Source organism: Aulonocara sp. 'chitande type north' Nkhata Bay, linkage group LG4, assembly GCF_057382095.1.
Source record: "Aulonocara sp. 'chitande type north' Nkhata Bay isolate Kocher_YH1m ecotype deep benthic linkage group LG4, A_spYH_male_GT1.1, whole genome shotgun sequence".
In the NCBI taxonomy this organism is placed as follows: Eukaryota; Metazoa; Chordata; class Actinopteri; order Cichliformes; family Cichlidae; genus Aulonocara; species Aulonocara sp. 'chitande type north' Nkhata Bay.
The window spans coordinates 11,492,106-11,503,040 of NC_141347.1; the positions used below are offsets into that span (position 1 = coordinate 11,492,106).

At 40.3% G+C, this 10,935-nt stretch overlaps 1 pseudogene; it reads right to left on the reverse strand.

Annotated features, from left to right (window-relative positions):
- Nucleotides 1-7,477: 7,477 nt before the first annotated feature.
- Nucleotides 7,478-10,607, reverse strand: LOC147332016 (dynein axonemal heavy chain 6-like; annotated as a pseudogene).
- Nucleotides 10,608-10,935: the final 328 nt, after the last annotated feature.

Consider the following 10,935-nt stretch of genomic DNA (forward strand, 5'->3'; position numbering starts at 1 on the left):
CGGAGAATGCCAGCAATTTGCGGCTGTGCCCAGGCATTTAGAGCAGGAATGTGTTGGAATGTGTTGGCAGCACTTGATTTCCCCTGCAGCTTTTCCAGGTGCTACATGGAGAGGAAAACAACAAAACCGCGGAACACAGATGGACAGGCCTCGGATATAACAGAGGGTGTGCAGAGTTTGATTAGAAAAGCCCCTCTCTAGACATGAGGTCACCCATATAGGTACGTGCTGCCAGGACATGTAAAACTGGAGGAGAGAGAGAGAGAAGGAAAAAATAGAGATTTATATCCCTCCCTGCTTTATCAGCTGTCTCCTCCCTCGGTCTTTAACCACAGATTTATGTCTTTGGTAAAGGCAGCCACTCAATAATAGACTCGCCTCAGGAGCACGGTAGGGAGTGTAAATTTCAAAACACTTGCATGGGAATAAACTCTGGCTGTTGAACCATTAAAACGTGTCTGCTTTGATAAGCCACTCTTGAAATAACACATTTCTCCAAAATACACAGCTTGTCAGCTCAGCTCTCAGGTGATTGAGTGATTGTTATGCTGGTGCCGCTTAAAAGCAGCTAATTTTCACTCATGTTATGCAACAGCCTCTAAAATGACCTCCACACTTGAATGTTAACGTGACTCATTACAACTGCAGGGACTGCAACCCCACTCTGTTCTTTTCAAGTTTGCCCCACTGTAAATGTCAAGCTCCGAGGAGGAGGCATCAGCCGTGGTGTGGTAGCAGAGACCCTTCACAGTCCTGCACTGTATCTGTAAAACAGGTGTGCTCTGCTTGCTTTTGCTCTGCCTGTGCTATTAATTTTTGATTTGCTCCCTTCTTGTGTTTCTAAAAAGTCCCTCTCTCAGTCTCGCTTTCTGTTTCCAAGCCTCACCCTCTCCCTCACACACACACGCACACACGAACAGGCAGCACATGGCCAGCGTGAGTGAGTCATAGTGGACTGGCAACAAGTGCCTCCTCACAGGGAGAGTCCCTCCATGTGTCCCTGTGATTAGGGCCAATCCCCTGGAGGGGATCAGGTGCGCAGCTCCTCCTGGGCAACGTGAGACCTGGTTCCATTGTTTGCAAGTTCACAATGCACTTGAAGGATGAGACAGCAACTTGCACTCCATTGAAACCAGCAGAAACGGATAGTGGGTTAGTGGGTTCTTAAAATCTGTGTCTAGCACTAGTATTAGCACACACTAAAACATACTGGGTGCAGTTGTGGACCTCCAGCTCTGTGAGCTCGCAGACATAGACAGATGTTGATATTCTCACTATTACGATGAAAATGTTCTGTGGCTTTAGCAGGTGTGATCTTTACCCTAGTGGCAACCTGAAAAATGAAGCCATTGCAAAGGTGCCAAATAGCTTTCCCTCCTCTTCCTCCTTCTCCTTTAAAGTCCCCATAAACCACCACATTAAAATACCCAACTTCAACTTTGTAACTTGTATGTTTTAAAAACCAAAAGTTGATTTAGCCTCTGTAGATAATTTCCCCTACAATAAAAATATAAGGGGATTTTTTAAGCACTTGTTTGGTTTTTACTAAAGGATGACAGCCTGAGTGATAAACACCAGCAGCTGTAGCTAGCTGCTGTCTATTAAGCCTTACCTTGCTACATTATTTGTATCACACTATTTGTTGCATTTTGTGTTTTTTAATGAAATGATTTAATAAATAATAGATAATATGGGCTGGTGTATAGTAAATAAGATGTGGTTGTCTAGATTTGGTTTGAAAATGTAGTTTTTGCTTACATAGCACTAATTTGCAGTCGTCTGAGTCTCTGAAGACACATAAATATATTTATGAATACAGCTCGCTAACCAAGGCTTCAGCTCTTCTGCATATGATCTGTTCTTGCACCAGAAAACCAACATTGCATTGGCCAAAATGCTAACACTGTTGTGAATCAACATGCAGTGGGTTTGCTATCTATAAATTGTAGCATTAGCATGCTAATATTTGCTAGTTAGAACCAGAGGCGGAGCCAGACATTTGAAACACCCGGGGCTTAGCCCTAACAACAAAGAAACAGCATTGTTGTTGTTCGGCTTTTCATTTCACCATTTGTTGATTCACTGGAAGAGCAAGTAAGGTAATATGGGTCAAGTGATCAGTTTGATATCAATCTTTCGCGATGCATCATCATATTTACATTATTTGTACAGTACGAATGATTTGCTTTGGTACCTGGTCGAACTTCCGTTCTCCTCTGTCTGCCTGGCTGCGCACTCGCAGGCAGCAGCTGCCCCGCCCCGCTTAGTGCCTGAGCTCGGATCATACCAATATAAGGGGGGATTTACGCACAGTGGTAAATTCCCACAGTGTGCACTATGTGCTTCGAATATTGTGTGTAGTTTTTGTTTTATACAGTTGTCAGCCAGGCGTCTAACTATGAAAAAATTACACTCCAAAAGACCCTGGGCTTCTGAAAAACAACCCGGGCTTAAGCCCAGTAAGCCACCCCCCCGCTCCGCCACTGGTTAGAACCTTAGGCTACGTTCACACTGCAGGCAAAAGCGCATCAAATCCGATTTTTTTGACCCTATGCGACCCATATCCGATCATGGTATGACAGTGTGAACGGCACAAATCCGATATTTTCAAATCCGATCTGGGTCACTTTCGTATGTGGTCCTGAATCCGATACATATCCGATGTTTCAGAAAGCGACTGCTGTGTGAACGGTCAAGTCGCATTAAATCCGTCTTTTACGTCACTGACACAAGACAGACGCCAATTATCAGCACCGGAGAAGCGCCCGATAAGACATCGCGAACGCTTCCTGGCCACCCGGTGAAACTGCTGGGAAGACAACGTTGGAGAAACGTGAACATTTTATTTGTACTGCATAATCTGCAGATTCTGACAGAAATCTGCAACTATCCTTTGAAGCACCGCTCCTCTCTAAAACAGCAATAAGGATAATTATTAGGTTATCTACATTATTATGTAAATAACAAAATAACTTAAAGCAAAAATTGGGAAACGTGAAGTCCGAAGTCTTTATATTAAGGGCCATCAGTCAAACAATATTGTTTGCTCTGTGTCTAAACAGAGCGCGTTGTGTGACATCTTCTTTTGCACATGCGGGCCGCTTTGAGCGTTCACACTAGAGCTCGTTTGCTGTCGCATTTTATTTGTAGTGTGAACGAGCAGACAAAAAATTCGGATTTGATCAAAAAATCGGAATTGAGCATTAAGACCTGCAGTGTGAACGTAGCCTAAGACAGTATAAAAGCGGGATCTGACTGTAAAACTTATGACTTGTCAGTCAGAAGTCCTGCAAGTGTTTTGATACTTTAGAATAGCCAAAATGTATAAAATGGAAGGTTAGAAAGGCAATAAAAAAAAAAAAAAAAAAAAAAATCTATCTGTCTAGGCAGAAGTGTTAAAGCTAGGATGGTGCCAAAGTCATTAGGGTTCATCCTCTGGGGAACACAAATGGCAATACACCATTTCCTGGGAATTTCATTCATTCATAGTACTAGCATGAATAAAAATAAATGACCGTATAGTCTGAGTTTGGTTTTGAGCTGTGTTGGAAATATACACTTGTAGCTGTGATGAGTCCCTGTTGTTGTATTTGTCAAAGTCCGTGTTGCGTTACTGTTTCAATTACAGACGACAGCTGCTTTGCTCACTTTTAAACATCAGCTGTTCTTATACACAAATTTTTAGGCCAGCAAATTTGCACGTCTATTTCACTGCTTACAAGGACCAACATCACATTGCTGTCATCAGATGTGTTCTATATAAAAACAGCTATTATTCCATCTTGGAGTGTGGCTAAAAGGAGTTTGAATACGGTGTTATTTTGCGGTCGTAAGTGCAATAATAACCGTCCTGGACTAATAACAGGTTAGAGGAACACTTCTTAAGCCTGCTCCTCCCATCACATGATCACAAACCTGCCAACACACCTCGTGTACCCACGATGAACTGTAACAATAGCAGAACGTGCAGTACTCTTCACCTCTTTGACACCAGCCAAGCCTTTCCTACACCCTGTTTGCTTTTTACAAACACCCTTTTCACACACCCTTTAGCAAAATAGTGTGTCCTACAGGGATGCTGCGTGTGGACTCGGTGGAGCGGTCATGCAGGTGGAGGCTGTCTGGACTGACAGTGGAAGGGTGTGTGGTTAACAAGACTGCGCCTGCTGCAAGTCCTGTTATGCCAGTAAAGCTGACAATCAGTGTCAATAATCCAGAGAATTAGAGAAGTTATTACCAAGGTTTATTTGTGTTTGGATCGAGTGCTTTGCAAGATCAGGATTTAAGGTCTGGCTTACATTTTTAAATTTCCTTAAATAAAATGAAAACAGAAAAACGCTCACACACCCTCACACGCACCAAAAGTTGTTTCTCCTCTCCATCATTTCCTGAAAAAAATAAAACAGAATGAATGCAATTTTAGTGACAGCACAATTGACTGAATTTAATGCTCAAATCAAGTGGTGATCCTTCAATTTGCAGACTGCTTAGTTGCAGATCAAGTTGTGCACTCCACTTGCAGTACAGACAGCAGGAACAACAAATGTTTTAAATTGCATGTTAGCACCGTTTTAGTATTGACCACAATAAATAAGAACCTATCAACTTTATTAGCACTGATCTCAAAAACCACGATTCTTGACCGTTTGCTGGGTGTGAGACCAGATCCTAATGGGTTGTGAATGCACGCCAAAAATGTCAACCACACCTTCGACCTTGCACAACTTCCCTATTCTTCTGCTGCACACACTCCCAGCAAACACGCCCAAACGATCCTCACCCTTCTGTCCCTCACTCTGTGTTCTGCAGCCAGCCTAACTTAATTGATGCCCTGCCAGCCTAAATTACACAGCCGGCCTTCGAGGGCAAAGAGATAGAGGTTGTCAACAAGTGCGGCTTGAGTGAAGCCCTGGCTCCTCACCCACAGTGACAATTTACTTGACTCAGCATCACGCAGGCAATGTTTACTGGACCTGTCCACCACAATCAACACTGCTGCGTACGGGCTGACTGTAACTCCACTGTAAACCTCATCACTGCTGAGAGAAACGGAGAACTGGGGGAGGGGGGAGCAGAGAAGAAGGGAAGCTTATCCCCCAAGCTTTGTCCTTCCTCCTCCACATCAGAGCGGATTCAGTCATACAAGCAAGGCAACAAATTAGGCTGCACACATGCACAGACATGCACGCCACAAGCATCCACATAAATTACCCAGATGAAAATGTTAAATTGAAAACAGCGTAATTTTCAGCACTTGGTGCCGGCACCTGATGTACAGCAAATCAAATTAAAATTCAATATTCGATTACAGACGAAGGAAAAAGTGCTTTCTTGGTAACACTGTCATGTACTACCTGTTTGTTTAGTACTGAAGTCTCAGTGGTTGGTCATAAAATCTGTCTTTGCAAAGATTTAAGTGCAAAGGTGTAAGAGGTGTTAAAGAGGTGAAAATTCAGCTGGATCTTCGCCCATATGTTTGGAAACATATGGGCAAGATATTAGAAGTTACAGCATTACAGCTGAGTTACAAACACAATTAAAGCTGCAAGCAGCGTTGAGAGGGCCCTCGCACCCTGGCGTGTCGATCCACGCCCAACACCTACACCCAGCAAATCTGATCTGATGTCACACTGATGCTTAAGCACATGTAGCTAACTGTGTCTTTCCTTTTACACGAATAGATTATCTTTGATTTCTCTGAAATCAAGTAACATTGGAGTGACTTTGACTCATATTTGGGTATAAAATGAGGGATATAATATTAAATAGAGAGATATGTAAGTGTCATTTTTATTGTAGTACTTTTACTGAGATATAATATCTGTATAAATATTTATATGTAATCCACATACCTTTGAGATGTGGTCTCCACTGAAGCCTCTTCTGAAGCTTGTCCTGAAACCTAAAAGTTATTTATTGTGTTAGATGTTTTTTTTTGTTTTTGTTTTTTTCCTAAGGAGTTTGCATTTTAATAACTCTAGTTGCAATTTAATGATGAGCCGATAAATATGATTTTGGACCTCTAATCAATCTGTAACTTTTATTAGGTGTTAGGATCTGTTGTGTGCTCAGTCAGTAGTACCCTTATCCTCTTTGCCGTATGAAAAACTGAGTTCCTCTAAACCAGCTATGGTAAGTTTATCCACATTGAGGGAAGTCCCCACCAAAGACTCCAAGGTCTTCCAATGTTTTGGTTTCAGACATGGGTAATGAAGATCAGCGATCACAGGCAGCTAAAGAAAGAACACATAAATAACACTTGAGCAGTCACAAAAATAATGAATTACTTTCAGCCCATATTGTAATATGGTATCATTTTAAAAAGAGACTGCTGACAACATTATCTACTGTATGCCACAAAAAATATCAGATATTTCATAACACTTTTTTCTACCCACTCTGTGCATCATCACGTTCACCTTGTTCTTCAGACAGGGAACTATATTGTTACGTGGCAGGCCCTTCTCAAGCTGGTTGAAATACTTGCTGCATTTGTTGACTTGTGCACTAAACTGCTCCATGTCCAGTTGTTGAAGTGTGCTCTAGCGATGGGTAAAATGAAAAGTACATTTTCATTTAGTTTATAGTATGGATATACTTGCTATACAGTGGAGGAAATAATAATTTAATTCCCTTTTGAATTTGTAAATTGGCTCACTTACAAAGAGATGAACAGTCTCTTGTTTTCATGGTAGTTTCATTTTAATGGAGAGAGACAGAATATCATCCAAATATCCATGAAATTTTTTTTCTTGTAATTGGTCAACAGGTTTGCACACAGGAGAGATTTTGGCTCACTTCTCCTTACAGAAACTCTCTAATCCTCTAGAGATTTAGAGGTTTCTTGACTGTTGTATGAGAACTAAAAGTTTCAGGTCCTTCCATAGAGTTTCTATTGGGATTAAGGTCTGGAGGCTGGATAGGCCACTCAGTAGCCTTAATGTGCTTCCTATTTAGCCACTCCATTGTTGCCTTGGCGGTATGTTTTGGGTCATTGTCATGGTGGATGATCCATCCACAGTGTTGTTCAGTGTTATGGCTGAGGGAAAGAGATTCCAGAGATTTTGTGTAAATGCCCCTGTCCTTGGCATCTCAATGCGGTGATGTCATCCTGTCTTTACAGAAAAACAGCCCAAAGCTTAATGTTTCTACCTGGGGTTGGTGTTCTTTGCGTCATACTCAGAATTTCACTTCCTCCAAACATGGCAGGTTGAGTTAATGCCCGTGCTTGATGTTGCTTTTATCTGACCACAACAATTTCTTCCAGGTCTTATCTGAATTATTTAGATGTTCAGAGACATGCTTAAGACCTTCTTGATCAGGGGGACGTGCAAGATTTCAATATGTTATGGTGTAGTGTGTTACCAGTGCTGTTCTTGGTGACGGTAGTCCCATCTGCCTTCAGATCATTAGTAAACTCCTCCCATGTAGTTTTGGGATAATAGCTTTCTCATGATTATCATCACTCCAAGAGCTCTCATGGAGCTCCACACATGGTCATTTGATATTTCTTCCATCTTCTCACCAAGCTTCTTCCAGTCTTGTGCAGGTCTACAGTCTTTTCCCTGATCTCCCTTGATAGCTGCAGTGGTGGTGGAGAGGTTTGAATGGAAGACATTGATTCTGTGGACAGGTGGGCTTTATGCACATTACGAGTTGAGATTAGGAGTATCTGTGATTGATTGCAATCTTAGTGCACACATTCAATCAATAGAAACCAGTAGTTTGGCTGAGTGTAGGAGATCAAATATTTATTTCACCAAATGGCATGCAAATCGAATTGCAGTTCTCTTTTGTATCACTTTTTTAGCACACATCGAAACTTTTATGGCTTGATCTAGTTTCTATGAAATATGTTTACATTGAAAGAATTAGAGTACTTTGAATTTCTTCTGGTAGGATGTGCAGGAGGAAGCTTTGGCCTGTGGCTTTTCTATGGAAATCTGGATCTCCCCCAACAGCAGATGCACTTGTGATGAATCAGCACTGATGTCTAAAATTTGTGGATCCTGCACATTAAAATGCACGAGCTTTTAATTATACCAAATATAGTTTAATTATGCTTTAGTTAAAATTACTAAATAGAAATAGAACAACAAAATTAAAAATAAAACAATCATCTTCTCATACCTGCAATTTAAACCGGATTTCCATGTTCTCCTGTTTGAGTTCCTTTATATCCTTCTTCAGGTAGCTGCAAAACCTTTTCATAGTAGCATCCCATTCTTCCGCTTCCTTTCACATGATATCATCTAACAAGTCATCACAGAGTTTAAGCATGGCAAGAATTTCTGGTGGTGTGGGGACTGAGTGCACGTTGATCAGATCGTACATTTTGCATACTGATTTCAGCTCTTTGTTAGCAAAACGAGAAATGGAAATATGGAGTTGAGTAAATCAGAAAAAGAAAGCTGAGGAAAAAGAAAACAAGCTGCTGTGTTTTGTTGGTTTATCACATTTAATTGTTAAACAGGAACATCTCACCGTCTCCTCAATCTCATCCAGAAATGTGAGAAAGTCAACCAGCTGAGCTGTAGTAGAGGGACTGATCTGTCCTTCAACTTTGGCCTCACGAACGTCAGTGATTATGGCCTCAGCTTTCCTCTTAGCGAGTTGGGTGAGCGTGTGACTGATGACCTTAAATCACATTTTATGGTCAAAAACTTTCCAAATTTCCAAAAACAATCCACAGTAAAATGTAGGAAAAAAACAACAAAAAACAAAACAATAATGACAAAAAATGTAAATTTCAATGGAATAAGTAATAAGTTAATAAGCACTGCATCCAAATCCAAACTTTCATTCTCCTTATAGATTCTCAGAAAGTGCTCAAACATGTGTGAGTACACGTTCGCAGCAGCAAATACAATCTGGAATGGTTTTTGAAGGAGAAAAATACATCAGGGCAATTCAAAGCTGTCAGGCATCTAAGGAAAACAATGCAGTAAAACCACCCGGATGCTTTGCTTGATACTTTGCAGGTAGACGTCATTTTTTAGGTTGACTTTCAAAGAGGGTGCGTTTTCATATTTATTGCCTATTTATATATGCCTTCCAGACACATATAAAAACATACAAATATACAAATAAAATCCCATGTTAATTTCAAATTAAAATTCAACATAACCAGAATAGTTCAATCATATCCAAAAATCTGACAATTTTTCAATGCATCTGAAAATAGAAATACAAAACACAATTTTTTTTATAGTGACTCCATGGCCAAAGTTATCTTTTTGGCACAAACATTTTTGTGCCAGACATCGAAGGGTTTCCATAGTCTGTAGCGTGCAAAGAAGGGGATGCATAGCAGCTTGCACTGGATATTTTCCCACTGCTTCACAGTTAGAAATACTGCATCATCATCATCATCACACTGCAAAATCACAGCTTGACTGTCGAGGTCAGTACTGATGTACTCGTGAAGTTGACATTTGAAGGTAGGGTCCCGCTGTATGGGAAACAGCCATCTGGGGAGAGGAGGGGTTGACATCACATCCTTTAAGGGCTGAGAAAGGAAGGGAGAAGGTACGTGTTCCTGTTATAGTGGCAATTATGACAGAAATTTGCTTTAGACATACTTGGAACTACCTTATCACTGTAGACTATATATATTGTTTACTGATTGACTACAGCACTATATTGTTTTTTATTGTAAAATATGCTACCATGATCACAAAATTTCAAAGATCTGGTTACAAATTCCTCAAATTCTTTCTAGCAGCCTCTTTTTTTCAAAGTATGACACACTAGTTACTTTAAATAACACAATTTTGTAATGGCAAGCTTTTCTAAAAAAGCTTGCCAAAAAAAGCTTGTTGGTCGACATTTTTGGTGGATGGCAGAGGAGGTAGGTGGATAGCATCATGGTGCCGTTGCTTCAGACCTTTGGTTTGAATGACTGCTCACAGGCTTTCAGGCTTTGGAGACTTGGTTTCTTTGGTTTTACAAGTCTCTTTGGCACTGTCTACATTAAAGGTAAGCAAAGACCAAACTGGTTTTATTCAGCAAAGACAAACTTTTGAGAATATAAGAAGATCACTACATGCACTAGAACAAACAGCTAGGGACAAAATCAAGGCTATGGTTGTGGGCTTAGATGCTGAGAAGGCTTTCGACTCAGTTAGATGGTGATTTCTTTACAAAGCACTGGAAAAATTTGGTTTCAAGCCCAATTTTATAATTTTAATAAAGACTCTGTACAACAAGACAAGCGCCTGCATAAAGATAAATGGGGATCTTTCGGATTCTTTCATCCTGGAGAGGGGAACAAGGCAGGGCTGCCCGATCTCTCCCTTCCTTCCTTTTTGCCCTATATTGAACCTCTCGGTCAATTAATACGACAGTGTGAAGCTTTTAAAGGCATCACGGTGGTGGGCGGGAAACAAAAAGTGGCAATGTTTGCAGATATAGCATGAAACTTAAATATATAAAATGAAACTTGCATATATAAAATGAAACTTGCACATATATCTTCTTAATATACTTAGTGAAAATGAAATGTGTTTTTATCTCTTATCTTGGCCTTCCTCTTTGAGATGTAAAATGGTATAATGACCCATACCATGTGCTTCAGCTTCTGCTTGAAGTGTTCTCTCAGTTGACATCTCCATCAGTGATTGATAAATTCCCTCAAGAATTTTGCATAATCTCCTCCCAGAAACATTTTGTTGAACATTATTCATAAGCAATAGAAATTTTGCTGAATGAATATATGATCTTCAAATTGACGCAATGCAGAATCCAAATTATTTGTACCATTTGTAGTTTTAACAGCTATTGCAAAATAGTTGTCACAAAAAACAAAGCTCTACAAAGTACTGACATAGTTCATGTGATGAAATTTTGTAATATAAATAATATTTTCTTAAACGGCATTCCATAATTCATATACACACACACACACACACACACACACACACACACACACACACA